The sequence below is a fragment of the Mixophyes fleayi genome, chromosome 2 (genome assembly GCF_038048845.1).
Source record: "Mixophyes fleayi isolate aMixFle1 chromosome 2, aMixFle1.hap1, whole genome shotgun sequence".
In the NCBI taxonomy this organism is placed as follows: domain Eukaryota; kingdom Metazoa; phylum Chordata; class Amphibia; order Anura; family Limnodynastidae; genus Mixophyes; species Mixophyes fleayi.
Genome location: NC_134403.1, coordinates 54498966 through 54511623, shown reverse-complemented (window position 1 = coordinate 54511623; position 12658 = coordinate 54498966). Strand labels below are relative to the sequence as shown.

Below are 12658 nucleotides of genomic sequence, written 5' to 3'. Positions count from 1 at the left end.
AGTGTGCGTGTGTGTGGGCCAGTGTATGACTATAGTGTGTGTGGGCCAGTGTATGACTATAGTGTGCGTGTGTGTGGGCCAGTGTATGACTATAGTGTGCGTGTGCGTGGGCCAGTGTATGACTATAGTGTGCGTGTGCGTGGGCCAGTGTATGACTATAGTGTGCGTGTGTGTGTACCAGAGCCGTAACTAGGGAGGTGCGGGCGGTGCCGTTGCACAGGGCGCAAGCCCAGGGGGGGCGCAGCCGCCCGATACCTGCCTCTATGCCTAGGCTCAATTGATTCACACGGTGCCACAAGCAACAGCTCATTCCCTGCATCAGAAGCAGTCACCTTAAGCAGCTTGTTCGGCATTTGGAACGCATACTTGCGTTCCAAATGCCGAACTTCCTGCTTTTGGTGACGGCTTCTGATGCAGGGAATGAATTATAGCCTCCCACAGGCGCTCACTCAAGGAGGGCGGGGGGGGGGGGGGGGGGGGTACAATTGCCAAGAAATCCCTTTCCCCTGTGCTTGTATCCCTACCTCCGGTAAACGGAGGTTTTTTGCATTTTTTAAAATTATTATTTTAAAAAAGTGGGCGGAGTCAGAATTCATCATGACTGTAGGGTCCGTGCAGCCTATTACTGCAGCTCAAGGACCCTACTGACAGCCCTGCAGGAACAGAGGAGATTGTGGCTGCCTCACACTACAGGAAACAGCAAGAGGTAAGTGAAAGTAATTGTTATGTAAGAAGAAGAAACAGAGGAACGGAAATGAGGATAAGCTAAATGAGAGGGGGAGGGAGGTGGTGTAAAGAAAGGTAGAACTTAGGTTATAAGGGATATTTTGAAATGGGAAGGGGTTCCCCCTTCTTTTATACTTTCATCCATATTTGCTAGTAAATAGAGCAGATCCACTACTCAGAGTAGCAGGTGCCTGTCCTCTTTCAAACTTTTCAGCAGCCCAGTCCTGACTCCTGTCTCCCCCCATGTGTGTCTGTCTGTATCAGCTTCCTCTATCCCTGGTTGTGTCATCTCTTTATCCAAATTTGTATGTATAGCCCTCTTTCTCCCTATGTATTTGTGCCCCCCCCTCCCTGTTTATGTGTGCATAGCTCTTCTTTTTGTGTGTTTATGTCCATTTCTGCCTTTCCATTTGTGTGCCTGTATCTCCCTATGTGTGTTTCTCTGTCCCCCTTGTGATTATATGTCTATTTCTACATTGTGTCCCCTTATTTTCCTCCCCTTTGTGTGTATCTCATTTTGCCATCTCATTACATATGTGTGCCAGGGGGGCACTTAGGGGTATTTTACAGTTGTCCAGAACCCCCTCACATTCAAATCAAACCACCCTGAAAGCAGTATCTGCACGGTATGCTGAAGCTGTCTGCGGTCGCAGAAAGATCAGCAAGAAAGAAAGGGGCGCATGCATGATTTCATGCGCGTCACGTGACGCAGCCTGAGCGTAACACAGCAGAGGTGGCACCCCTTATATCCCCACAACAGGGGCGACAGCATTTCTGCTGAGAGGTGAGTGGCTGTTACTATGCTATAAACTATATTTGAGACACTGGGACCTATTTACAAATAGGGCCCCCCGTTCAGCGATATGTAGGAGTTTTATAGCTGTAAACTATACTAAGTGTTTAGGGCTTTATGTTACAATACTGTGGAAAAAAATAGGTTAAAAATATATATATTTATTTTAAAACCTTTCATTAAAAATGTTTTATTCAAAGAATAAATAGTTTTCAAACTATATTAATCTGTTGTCTCCATCCTGTGATGGCAATAACAGAACAGGTATTGTGGCGGTGCAATTACCACCATGATGCTTGTTAAATAGGCTTCCCCTTACAAACATTTGGACCCCCCCCCCCCTTTGAAATCCTGCGTTTGCCCCTGCAACTTTCTAATTTACCGGTACCAGTGACTGCAATAGACAACTACTGAGGTTGGTAATTTTTTACCTAATAATGATTGGTCCTTACAGAACTAGCAAAGGCCCAAGAAAATGGCTGGCTGCACAGAGGGCTTCGGCTAGGAGGAGCAGCATGTTAGTGGAATGTTTTCAGTATGGTGGCACTGCTATTGTAAATATGTATTTTTGTTTTACATGCATGTTTTAACCTATTAATGTGAACAATTCAATTTGGTTTAATGATTTTAAGGGGACACAATTTATAAGCTTATATTAGTGATTAGATAGTACAGTACATACATAGTCTGTCACAGCAGAAATAACACTTCTACCTTATAATTGTTTGAATTTAGGGAGATTTTTTTGATTGGACCTCTGCAGTTTTGCACCATTTGCAATGTGTACAATCTTTTTTTTTAAATTGATTTGCTTCTCTGCTGGGGAGAGGGGGGGAGTGACAGTTGCTAAAGGTTTGGGGTTTCTCCAAAGCACTCTTTGTAAAACTATTTAAATTTACTGTTTACTATATGTCAGTATTGTCATTGGTGAGGAATAAATGTAGCTGGTGTCAATTTTACATCTTCAGAATTGAGTAATGCTTCTTGTAAGGCCAGAGCCGTAACTAGGCAGGTGCAAGCAGTGCCATCGCTACCCCCCCCCCCCCCCCCACATTAGGTTGGTCACACCCACTCAGCAAATGTCAATTCCATTTAGATGGGGGGCGCCGGTGCCCTGTCTCGCCCAGGGCACTAAAATGTCTAGTTACGGCACTGGTGTGTGCCAGTGTATGACTATAGTGTGCGTGTGTGTGGGCCAGTGTATGACTATAGTGTGCGTGTGTGTGGGCCAGTGTATGACTATAGAGTGTGTGTGTGTGTGTGGGCCAGTGTATGACTATAGTGTGTGTGTGTGGGCCAGTGTATGACTATAGTGTGTGTGTGTGTGTGTGTGTGGGCCAGTGTATGACTATAGTGTGTGTGTGTGCCAGTGTATGACTATAGTGTGTGTGTGTGTGGGCCAGTGTATGACTATAGTGTGCGTGTGTGTGGGCCAGTGTATGACTATAGAGTGTGTGTGTGTGTGTGGGCCAGTGTATGACTATAGTGTGTGTGTGTGCCAGTGTATGACTATAGTGTGTGTGTGTGTGTGTGGGCCAGTGTATGACTATAGTGTGTGTGTGTGCCAGTGTATGACTATAGTGTGTGTGTGTGTGGGCCAGTGTATGACTATAGTGTGCGTGTGTGGGCCAGTGTATGACTATAGTGTGCGTGTGTGTGTGGGCCAGTGTATGACTATAGTGTGCGTGTGCGTGTATGTGTGGGCCAGTGTATGACTATAGTGTATGTGTGGGCCAGTGTATGACTATAGTGTGTGTGTGTGTGTGTGTGTGTGTGTGTGTGTGTGTGTGTGTGGGCCAGTGTATGACTAGTGTGTGTCGGTGTATGACTATAATGTGTGGATGGGGGGGGTCTTAATATAATGTGGGAGGTAGGCTGTTGATCTAATGGTGAATTGCAGGTGGGGGCTAATTATTGGGTGCTATTCTATTTGTAGGGTCATGGTGGGGCAATTTAATAGTGGGGCCTATCAATTTAAGATGGGGTGATTGGATTTTTTAATTTAATGCTGGGGTGGTTTGGGAGCTATTAATTGAATCTGGGGCTGTTTGGGGAAAATGAGGTCTATTTATTAAATGTGATTATGAGTTATTTAATGCCTGGGGTGGTTGTAGGAAATGAATATATTTATTAAACGTAAGTGCTATTTAATTTCTTGCTGGGGTTGTTTGGAGAGAGGGAAATAGTTTTATTTATTAAATGGGAATACTATTTAATGTCAGGGCTAGTTGGAGGGAAATAGATGTATTTATCAAGTGCGAATACTAGTATTTTAATGTTGTGGCTGCAGTGAGGCCTAATTTTATGCTATATTGATTTGACACCGGGGCTAAATTTCATGTGCTCATTTTTTTCCTCCAAATAGGGCATCCAACATTCCAGGATCCAGACAAGCAGCAACAGATCTAAAGACACCAGCAGCCACAAGTGGTGACCATGACAAGACAGGTAGGAGAGACCAGGACAGTCTGCCAACTGTTCTGAATTTGGTGGATGACTGACCTCCTTAATCAGGATTTGGTCTGACTACAAGGACAGTTGGGAGATATGTCCTGCTTCACACTGTACTGCTTGTTAAGACAGAACTGCGTGCACCTAACAGTAGTACACACAGTATTGCCTGTGTATTCGTCAAAAATTTGTCTAATAGCCAAATTACATCATAGGAGCCCCACTGACTTAAGTGCCCGGGCCCCCCGAGCCTTAATCCAGTTCTGGTTAGCAGGAGGAATCTGTTCTCCCAGTCCCGGACAGGGCACAGCCTGCAGAGCAAGCCGAGGAGCTCCAAATCTCATGAGATTTATTAATCTCGTGAGACTAAGAGCTTCACTGCTCACTCTACAGGAATGTCAGCAGCATCAGAAGCATAGATAAGTACAGTGGGCTGGGGGTGTCATAATGTATCTGGAGGGGTGGCATAATGTGGATGGGGAGGGTCTGATAAATATAATGTTTTATTATAATGTATGTATCAATGCACCATTTTGAACACATCCCCAACATATTGTAGCTACGCCCTTGGCTGCACCGCCACTGCGCTGCAGCACACATTTTTTTTCCTGCTCATCAACAGAGATGGGCCTGTGTGCTTTACATGCCAGGGCTGATTTTTAGTCCCAGTCCGGCCCCGATTATAACGTTGCATCGCTGATATAGGACATTTTTAACCCTCATTATTAAGACATGGTTTAATTACATATTTTCTTGAGAATGTAAACCTCCTTACTGTTTGTACATTTACCAATATAATGTACAAATGATGTTAACATATACTGTACACAGGGGCAGGATGGACTGGTGGGGCATCGCTCCCATAGTGGGCTACCTAGGGCTCGGTTTCTGGGCCGCCAGCATTTTTTCCCTTTAAAATAGGCTGTGGAGACGAGTCTTGCCCCCCAGGCTAAAATTTTCCTGCGCTCCCCTGAATGTACAAAATACATGAGTCATGGGACAGCATTGGGGGGATATGTGAAACTGTGTTAGGGGCTCCTCTACCCATCCTGTACATATAATATGAACCACATAGATAGGACACTGTGTTCAGTAAAATAGAGGTCTGTTCACCCTATTTTGATATACTGACCATTAGTTTGAAAGCTAGAACATGGTCTAAGTTTATATTTGTATATGTTATGGGCATCCTCCCCCTAATAATTAGCCAAAAATAAAAAGATCTGGAATCACTAAAGTGGAACTTGGTACATATTATAGAATACAACAGTGTGGAAATGAGCAGATTGGTTTTGTAACTACTCAATTAGAACATACTTTATTACATCAATAATGTGCAGTGTACCTACTGCATTGAAGGTTCTGAATTCATCAATAAGAAACGGGACACACAAACCCAGTAGCTGTAGCTCACAGCGAAAAGACATCAAGGACACATTGAAAGAAAAAAAAATGGATCAATATAAACAAGCTTTTCATTTCATGCTTGCCCAGCTTAGGAGGGCTGACAATATACTCTGATTATAGAAGTTACCTTTGCGTAACACAGGAAAGGTTATTACAAAAAGCATTGGAAATGGAGGGTTCTTTATGTTGAAAGGACAACTAATAAGCGTTTGCCATGTTTCACAGACATATTAGGGACGGTCACGATTGGGGCTCAATATTAGTTATTTATCCATAATGTACATTATTAGAAATATAGTTGTTTTCGGGTTGGGTACGGTATAACGATGATTATAAATCAGACAACGAGGAGGCCTACAAATAAAACCCGCATTTATGAAAACCCGATTTCAATATAAACAACTTACCTTAAAACCGACGCTGCTATCTCTGACGGCACCAGCAGGCTGACCGCAAGTTATTTCGGCACTACACTTTGACGGCATCGCAACCTATATCAATGTTAATTTAAAGGGTGAATGTCGGGTTAAGTGTTTAAACACTTCACCTGCGTGGTCCCGACATTGCTACTTTAAATTAACATTAATACAGGTCGTGATGACGTCAAAGTGTAGTGCCGGAGACCTGTCTATTCGGAATAACTTATTTGTAGGCCCCCTTGTTGGCGGAATTTGTGGTCATCGTGGATATGATTAACACCGTATGTTTTCATCTTAATACTATAGCAGAGAGAACATAATCCTTCAAAGCAAAATAAAAATAGAAAATTGAATAACTTTTTATAGGACTTCTTCTATTATACATATATCATAACAAATTTATACCGACAGTTATGAGATGTGGAAAATAATAAGGGAAAGACGGTATTTACTGTTCAGACTAATTTGATGCTAATGCAATTAGCTTTCTGCCCTATTGGACACTGACTGGGGATAGAGCAGATAGTTTTGGTGGGTATGACTACATGATGGTACATAGAGCACGCCATCAAAATTTTGATGTAGGGGTCACACATTCCTAGTTATGACCCTGGGGAGGACCAAACCATTGAAGCCCGATTCTAACAAATACTGCAGCAGCTTATATTTGTATTTATACAGTGCCAACAGGCTGTATAAATACAAACATGCAGGACGATTAGGATCTCTCTTTTTACAGTTACAAAAAACTGAGCTAAAATAGCTTCTACTAGGAAAGTATTATTTACCATAAGCGCTCACAATGACCGTGACTATATGCCATACATGCAAACTATTTACAACTCCAGGAGGGGGGCTGAAGTGTGATGGGCGCGGTGAATCTCTGAATTTTGGCCCCGCGATGCATTGACGTAAAAGCGACATTTTGTGGTGGTGTGTGTGTGTGTGTGGGGGGGGGGGGGGGGAAGGGGGGGGGAGATTCACCACAATTAGCCTCATGGACGCTCCCATCCTGCCAATTTCGGAGAGAATGGTCTGATCTCCTGGGAGACCCACCCAGAATTCCTGAGTCTCCTGGACATTCCGGGAGAGTGGGCGAATCTACCAAATGCATGATACTGCAACATTCAAATAATGAGAATATCTTTTTGCAGGCTTCGCAGCAAATAAATTAGTTGACAGATTCTATTTAAAAAAAATGGAACTAAACTAAATTGTTTAGGTAAATAAAAAGCTGATCTACTAGGACCCATGCTGGGTCAGGCACATCGCTGATGCACAGGGTTACTGCAGACTGTATAAGCAGTTTTCAGGACTGCACCATCAATACTAATTTAAGTCTACACTAGTTGCAAGAAAAGGATTCATTCTTCAAGGTCATAAAGTAGTAAGAATATAGCTACACTCTGGAAAGCCTGTCAGCTGTAGACCTTGCAGTGTCTTTCTACTACCAGACGAAAAAATAACTGATTAACTTTGTCATCTGTGCTCTGTGATGGTGCTAGATTGGGGCTGGCGGATCTCTCCTGAAATCACACTTACTTAAGCTGATGCCTTTAATAAGTGGCACAGTGGAGATTGCAGACATTGGTTCTTAGGCATTAATATTTCAGTGCAGTTTGTTTACAAACTAAGTGATACCTGGCAAGTCTGCAAATAAACACGCAGAGGTGGCTTCAGTAACTTATGATAATGTAATGGTCATCTTCCTTATAAGGTACTGTACCCTCAGTAATTTTATTAGCTTAATTGTACAGGGGGATGTATATGGTAGACATTGTTATATGTTATCCCTCTGTAGAGAATATGAGTGAACCCAGGGGGTTATTTTTCCTCCTACCCCCTGCCTCCTCTCTGTCAAATCTTCATTTCTCTCTGCAGTTAATGGAATCTTACACCTCCCCCCCAATTAGGTTATCTCGCCACTAGATATTGTATCCTGAGAGGATTATCACACCTCAATGACTAACGCAAAAGCTTTACGAGAAAAGGGGATTGTGGGGAGAGAAGGGAAATAACGGCAGCTCTATTTAATGTTAGTAAATCTGCTTGCAAAACCTAACATAATAGAAATTTAGTAAAAGCCTATATTATGATTATACTATAATTAGGATAATTATTAAAATAATATATGGTATTATGACATATCCTAATATCTGAATCGACTTAATCAAATAATTTCTAGCAAATTACTGTATGTAAGGAGACAAGGGCTTAGGGGGGAATTCAATTGGCCGCGATACTAGCAAAAGTAACGCGGCCTGTGCATTATTACGGTAATAATGCGCTTTATTACCGTTATTACAGTAATAATGCTCTTATTACCGTTATTACGGTAATAATGCGCTTTATTACAGTTAGCCGGGTTAACAACTACCGTAATAATGGTAATAGTTTTAACGCCACGGAAATTCGGAATGTACATTGATGAAGGAAGCAGGTGAAGGCGCCTGTTTTCTATCACCTTACCCAACTTTCTATTTGGAGATGCCCTGCGGTCACAGACGACAACCAATTGTGTTTCACCCAGTTTAGAACCCACAGAACCCAAATGCATGGCTAAAGTTACCTTGGCTTGGCTAATAAGGGACAACATTTGGGTCCCTCCACGTTTGGTGTATAATCCTCATGAAACCGTAGTGGATGGAACTAATATTTTTCCATGATCCATTTTTGAAAAGAAATCTGTATCAATTTGTAGCTAATGGAAGTGACCAGATGATGTGTGTCAATGTTGTATTTAGACCCCATAAAGAACCTATGGTTGAATGTATCTCCCCGAGGAATCAATGGAACAATGTGTATATATGCGAGAAATCATACCTTGTTTAATGGAATTCATGTAATATCTCTTATATGTTACAGAATAGTTATAATATATTTGTAGAACTCATCATTAGGACTGTTCTTGGACAAAAGAGCAATTAAACCATTGGAAAACAGATTAGATTACCAGCTCACATTCTTCAGTTATGGCACTAAACGAGGGGGTGGGGGGGAGGTGGTAGGGGGATTGGGAAAGAAAGAACCAGGTCTACAAGGAATGTCCACTACTGAGAAACTTTCCACTTTCTAGAATTCCCAAATGGCAGATTACACAAACCAGTATATGAGTGAGCTACTACTCTTCTGTGTTTTATTTGTTTTATACTAAAGAAACGGTTTTGCATTGTTACGGTATTCTTGTGCCCTATTCGCAATTGTTATCATTTTTATCCAACAAGCAGGTGACTTGTCATTAAATCACATTTAATAATATTTGGTCTTTTTTGTCTTAAAAATCCATGTGTCAGATAGGCTTATAATGCTACATTTATGCAGGAATTTGTGTGGTTTACAGTAACACTGATTAAATTAGGTTGCACTTACATTTTGCCATCAGTCAGGGAGTTAAAACAAAAAAGAAGTGTTAGTTCTTGGACTAAATCTCAGTGGTGGCAAGACTGTGCTTAATAGGGAGTGTGATATATATTTTTGGGGACAATTTTCATCAAAAAACAATTTTTACCCCCTCCCCCCCCCCCCGATTAATCCTTTCACACCCGCATGTCATGCAGGCTGAGGTGAGTCTTGTTACGACACTATAAGAAAATAATTTTAGGGCATGCATCCCTTAATATTTACATTTCACAAAGAGAAGAAAAAATGTATAGTTCCTTTGAAACGTGTAATTTTCCTATGTTTAATGGCATTTAAAATGTTAATGTTTAATGTATATTTTAATTAATATACAGTAAATTAGGATTTAGACAACTTTAAGGTTTCGTGTATGCCAGATGTTTTATTCTAGGACTCAGACAAAAATACAAGTCAAGAATTCAAAAACTGAATTAATAATATTCCCACCCAAGAACAGAAGCTTCCTGCCTGACATTTCTATTTCTGTTGATAACATGACCATAAATCCCACCCCGCAAGCTCGTTGTCTAGGTGTAATCCTTGACTCACAACTGTCGTTTATTCCCCACATCAACTCTATATCTAAATCATGTTACATACACCTAAAGAACATTTCCAGAATACGCACATATCTCACACAAGACACCGCAAAAACTTTAATTCATGCACTCATCACCTCCCGCATCGACTATTGCAATTCCCTCCTTACTGGTCTTCCCAAAGTCAGACTTGAACCCCTACAATCTATTTTGCACACAGCTGCTAGATTGATTTTCCTTACAAACCGTTATTCCTCTGCTGAGCCACTCCGTCAGTCTCTACATTGGCTGCCTCTATTTCAACGAATCCAATATAAAATTATTCTACTAACATACAAAACAGTCAACAAAATTGATCCGACATACATCTCCTCACTTGTCTCAAAATATCTCCCAACTCGACACCTCCGTTCTGCACAAGATCGACGTCTCTCTCCCACTCTCATCACATCCTCCCATTCTCGGTTACAGGACTTTTTCTGGGCTGCACCCACTTTGTGGAATTCCCATCCTCGCACAGTAAGACTTTCCTCTAGTCTTCAAACCTTCAAGTGTTCACTGAAAACCCACCTCTTCAGACAAGGTTATGATATTCATCAACCACCATCTTAATCTCCCTAGATTACCCTATTACCATCCTCTACACAGCTAACGCAAGACAACAACCCTCTGACCAACATTGCCACACACACAGCACACTCAATACGTTTACCTTTGCATTCTAACTGGCCCATTGTGCAATATGATGTAGCACATGCCCTTGTGTTTCAAACTCCCATTGTCCTATAGATTGTAAGCTTGCGAGCAGGGTTCTCTTACCTCTCTGTCTGTATGTATTACCCAGTATTGTCTTATTAATGTTTGTTCCCAATTGTAAAGCGCTACGGAATTTGTTGGCGCTATATAAATAAATGTTGATGATGATGATGATATGCACTAGTGTGTTTGTACACCAATAACGATGTAAAGTTAGCGACACTTGGTAGTTGTGGGTGCGCTGAAAAGACAAATCTCTCAGAAAATAACATTCGTGTGTGAACTTTAGGACTTTTTTGGGGGAAAACAAATGCATTGAATCCACCATAAAATACTGCCTGGAGTGATGACCAGCTGGGCACACAAACCATCAGATACCAAGGAGTTCTTCTTACCACCTACCCCGCACGATATAAACCACTTCTGTATAATTTCATATTTTATACCTCACAAATACTCACAGGCAGTGGACATGATGTGATTGCCATTAAACTGAACCAAACGGCTGTTGTTGGATGGTGTCTATTATGAACAAAAATGGTAAAGCTGGCTGTGATAGACAGTCTAGAAGACAGGACGCGGACTGCTGTACAGTAGACCAACTTATACATATATACTGCTAAAAATGTGATGGGCTAGTGTTCTCTTTTACTAAAGGCTTAAGTACACATATAAAAAGATCTATGCTTGACCCTGGTTTAATCAAAGTCAAACTAAAAGATATTATCCCACTTGTGCTCAGTGATGGACTTCATGTATTTTGGAGGGGCAGCAAATGACTGCTATAATTCTATTCTCTGCTGGATATAAATACTATAATAGGTCCATTAGACTGGGTACACCACAACAGGTACAATCAATACACTATACATATTAAACACTGCTTATGTTATACATGTTATTACTTATGTTGGATAATAGACAGCACTGTGGCCTTGGACATTGTCTCAATTTGCTCCATATGCCTTGCCACCAATAAGAGATAGGAGTCGGTGGTGAAGCTTATGGACATCACACACTGCTCTCTAATGTGAATCTGAATGGTAGTTAACCTGTCACTCAGTCGCCCTCACTGACTGTTGTAGTGGTTGGAGAAGGATGGAATTAAAATGAAGAGTTATGGAGCTTGAGGTGCAGCATTCAGTGTACAGCTACATGTGATAGTGGTACAAGCAGCGATAGCAGGTAAAGCATGGAAGATGGAACCAGGGGCTTGCAAAGAGTATATTGATCCTGGTGTGAGAAAAGGAGAGACCTAAGGGAGAGATGTGGCAAAGATAGCAGAAAGAAGAAAATACAAGACAGGGACCAATCAGATTCAAGCTATCTTCAAGTACATTCTAGATTATGACAGCTAGAGTCGGATTGTTTGCTATGGGCAACAGCTCCAATTTTCCTTTTTAGAAGGTTAGTAAATCTATCCTCTATGTTTGTAGAGGTTTGGAAGACCCCCTTCCCCCACCAGCACAGGTAAAACTAAATGCATGCAGACCCCCCCCCCATGTACCTAATGTATAAACAGGGTCTGGAGTAAAGGATCAGGTACAAATGATCCCTATGAATGGTGTATGATAATGAATCAGGCCAGATAGTTAGCAAACACATTCTCTTTTTTTTTGGAAACGTCCACTCAAACCAAAACCCTGCTTTGCAGTGGAAATGTAATTGAAAATGGACGTAAATGTACTTTAAACATGAAATAAAATGTGTTTGAAAAAAATAAAATTAATGAGAATTAATTAGCTTGAAAAAAAACCCTCTCTGCCTCGAGCTCTTTTATTAATCACATTCCAGCACCAGACGCTGAAAGTACATCAAACTGCACCAAATCCCTTTCACATGACAAGCTCATAAATTATTCAACTCATTAGTATCACCAAGAGGAATAGAAATAGCATCAGTGTAAAAGACGCATTTAAACAGAGAAGGGTCAAGTTAAAGTTTCATACGCTGATCTCCATGTATTCAAACTTCAAAAACAAGAACACATCTGCTTTTTGGGAATGTGAAATAGGACAAAATGTAATGAAAAAATATCAAAACTGTAGCATTCTGCTTACTAAACTAAAGTGATATATATATATATATATATATATATATATATATATATATATAAAAAAAAAAAAAAAAAATCTTAGCATACTTAGTTAATTTAAAATGCTGAATGA

General features: G+C 41.0%; 1 protein-coding gene across 5 annotated transcripts in view; it reads right to left on the bottom strand.

Annotated features, from left to right (window-relative positions):
* NBEA (neurobeachin) overlaps positions 1–12658 on the bottom strand; it is a 468711-nt gene that overhangs the window by 156661 nt on the left and 299392 nt on the right. The window lies entirely within an intron of this gene.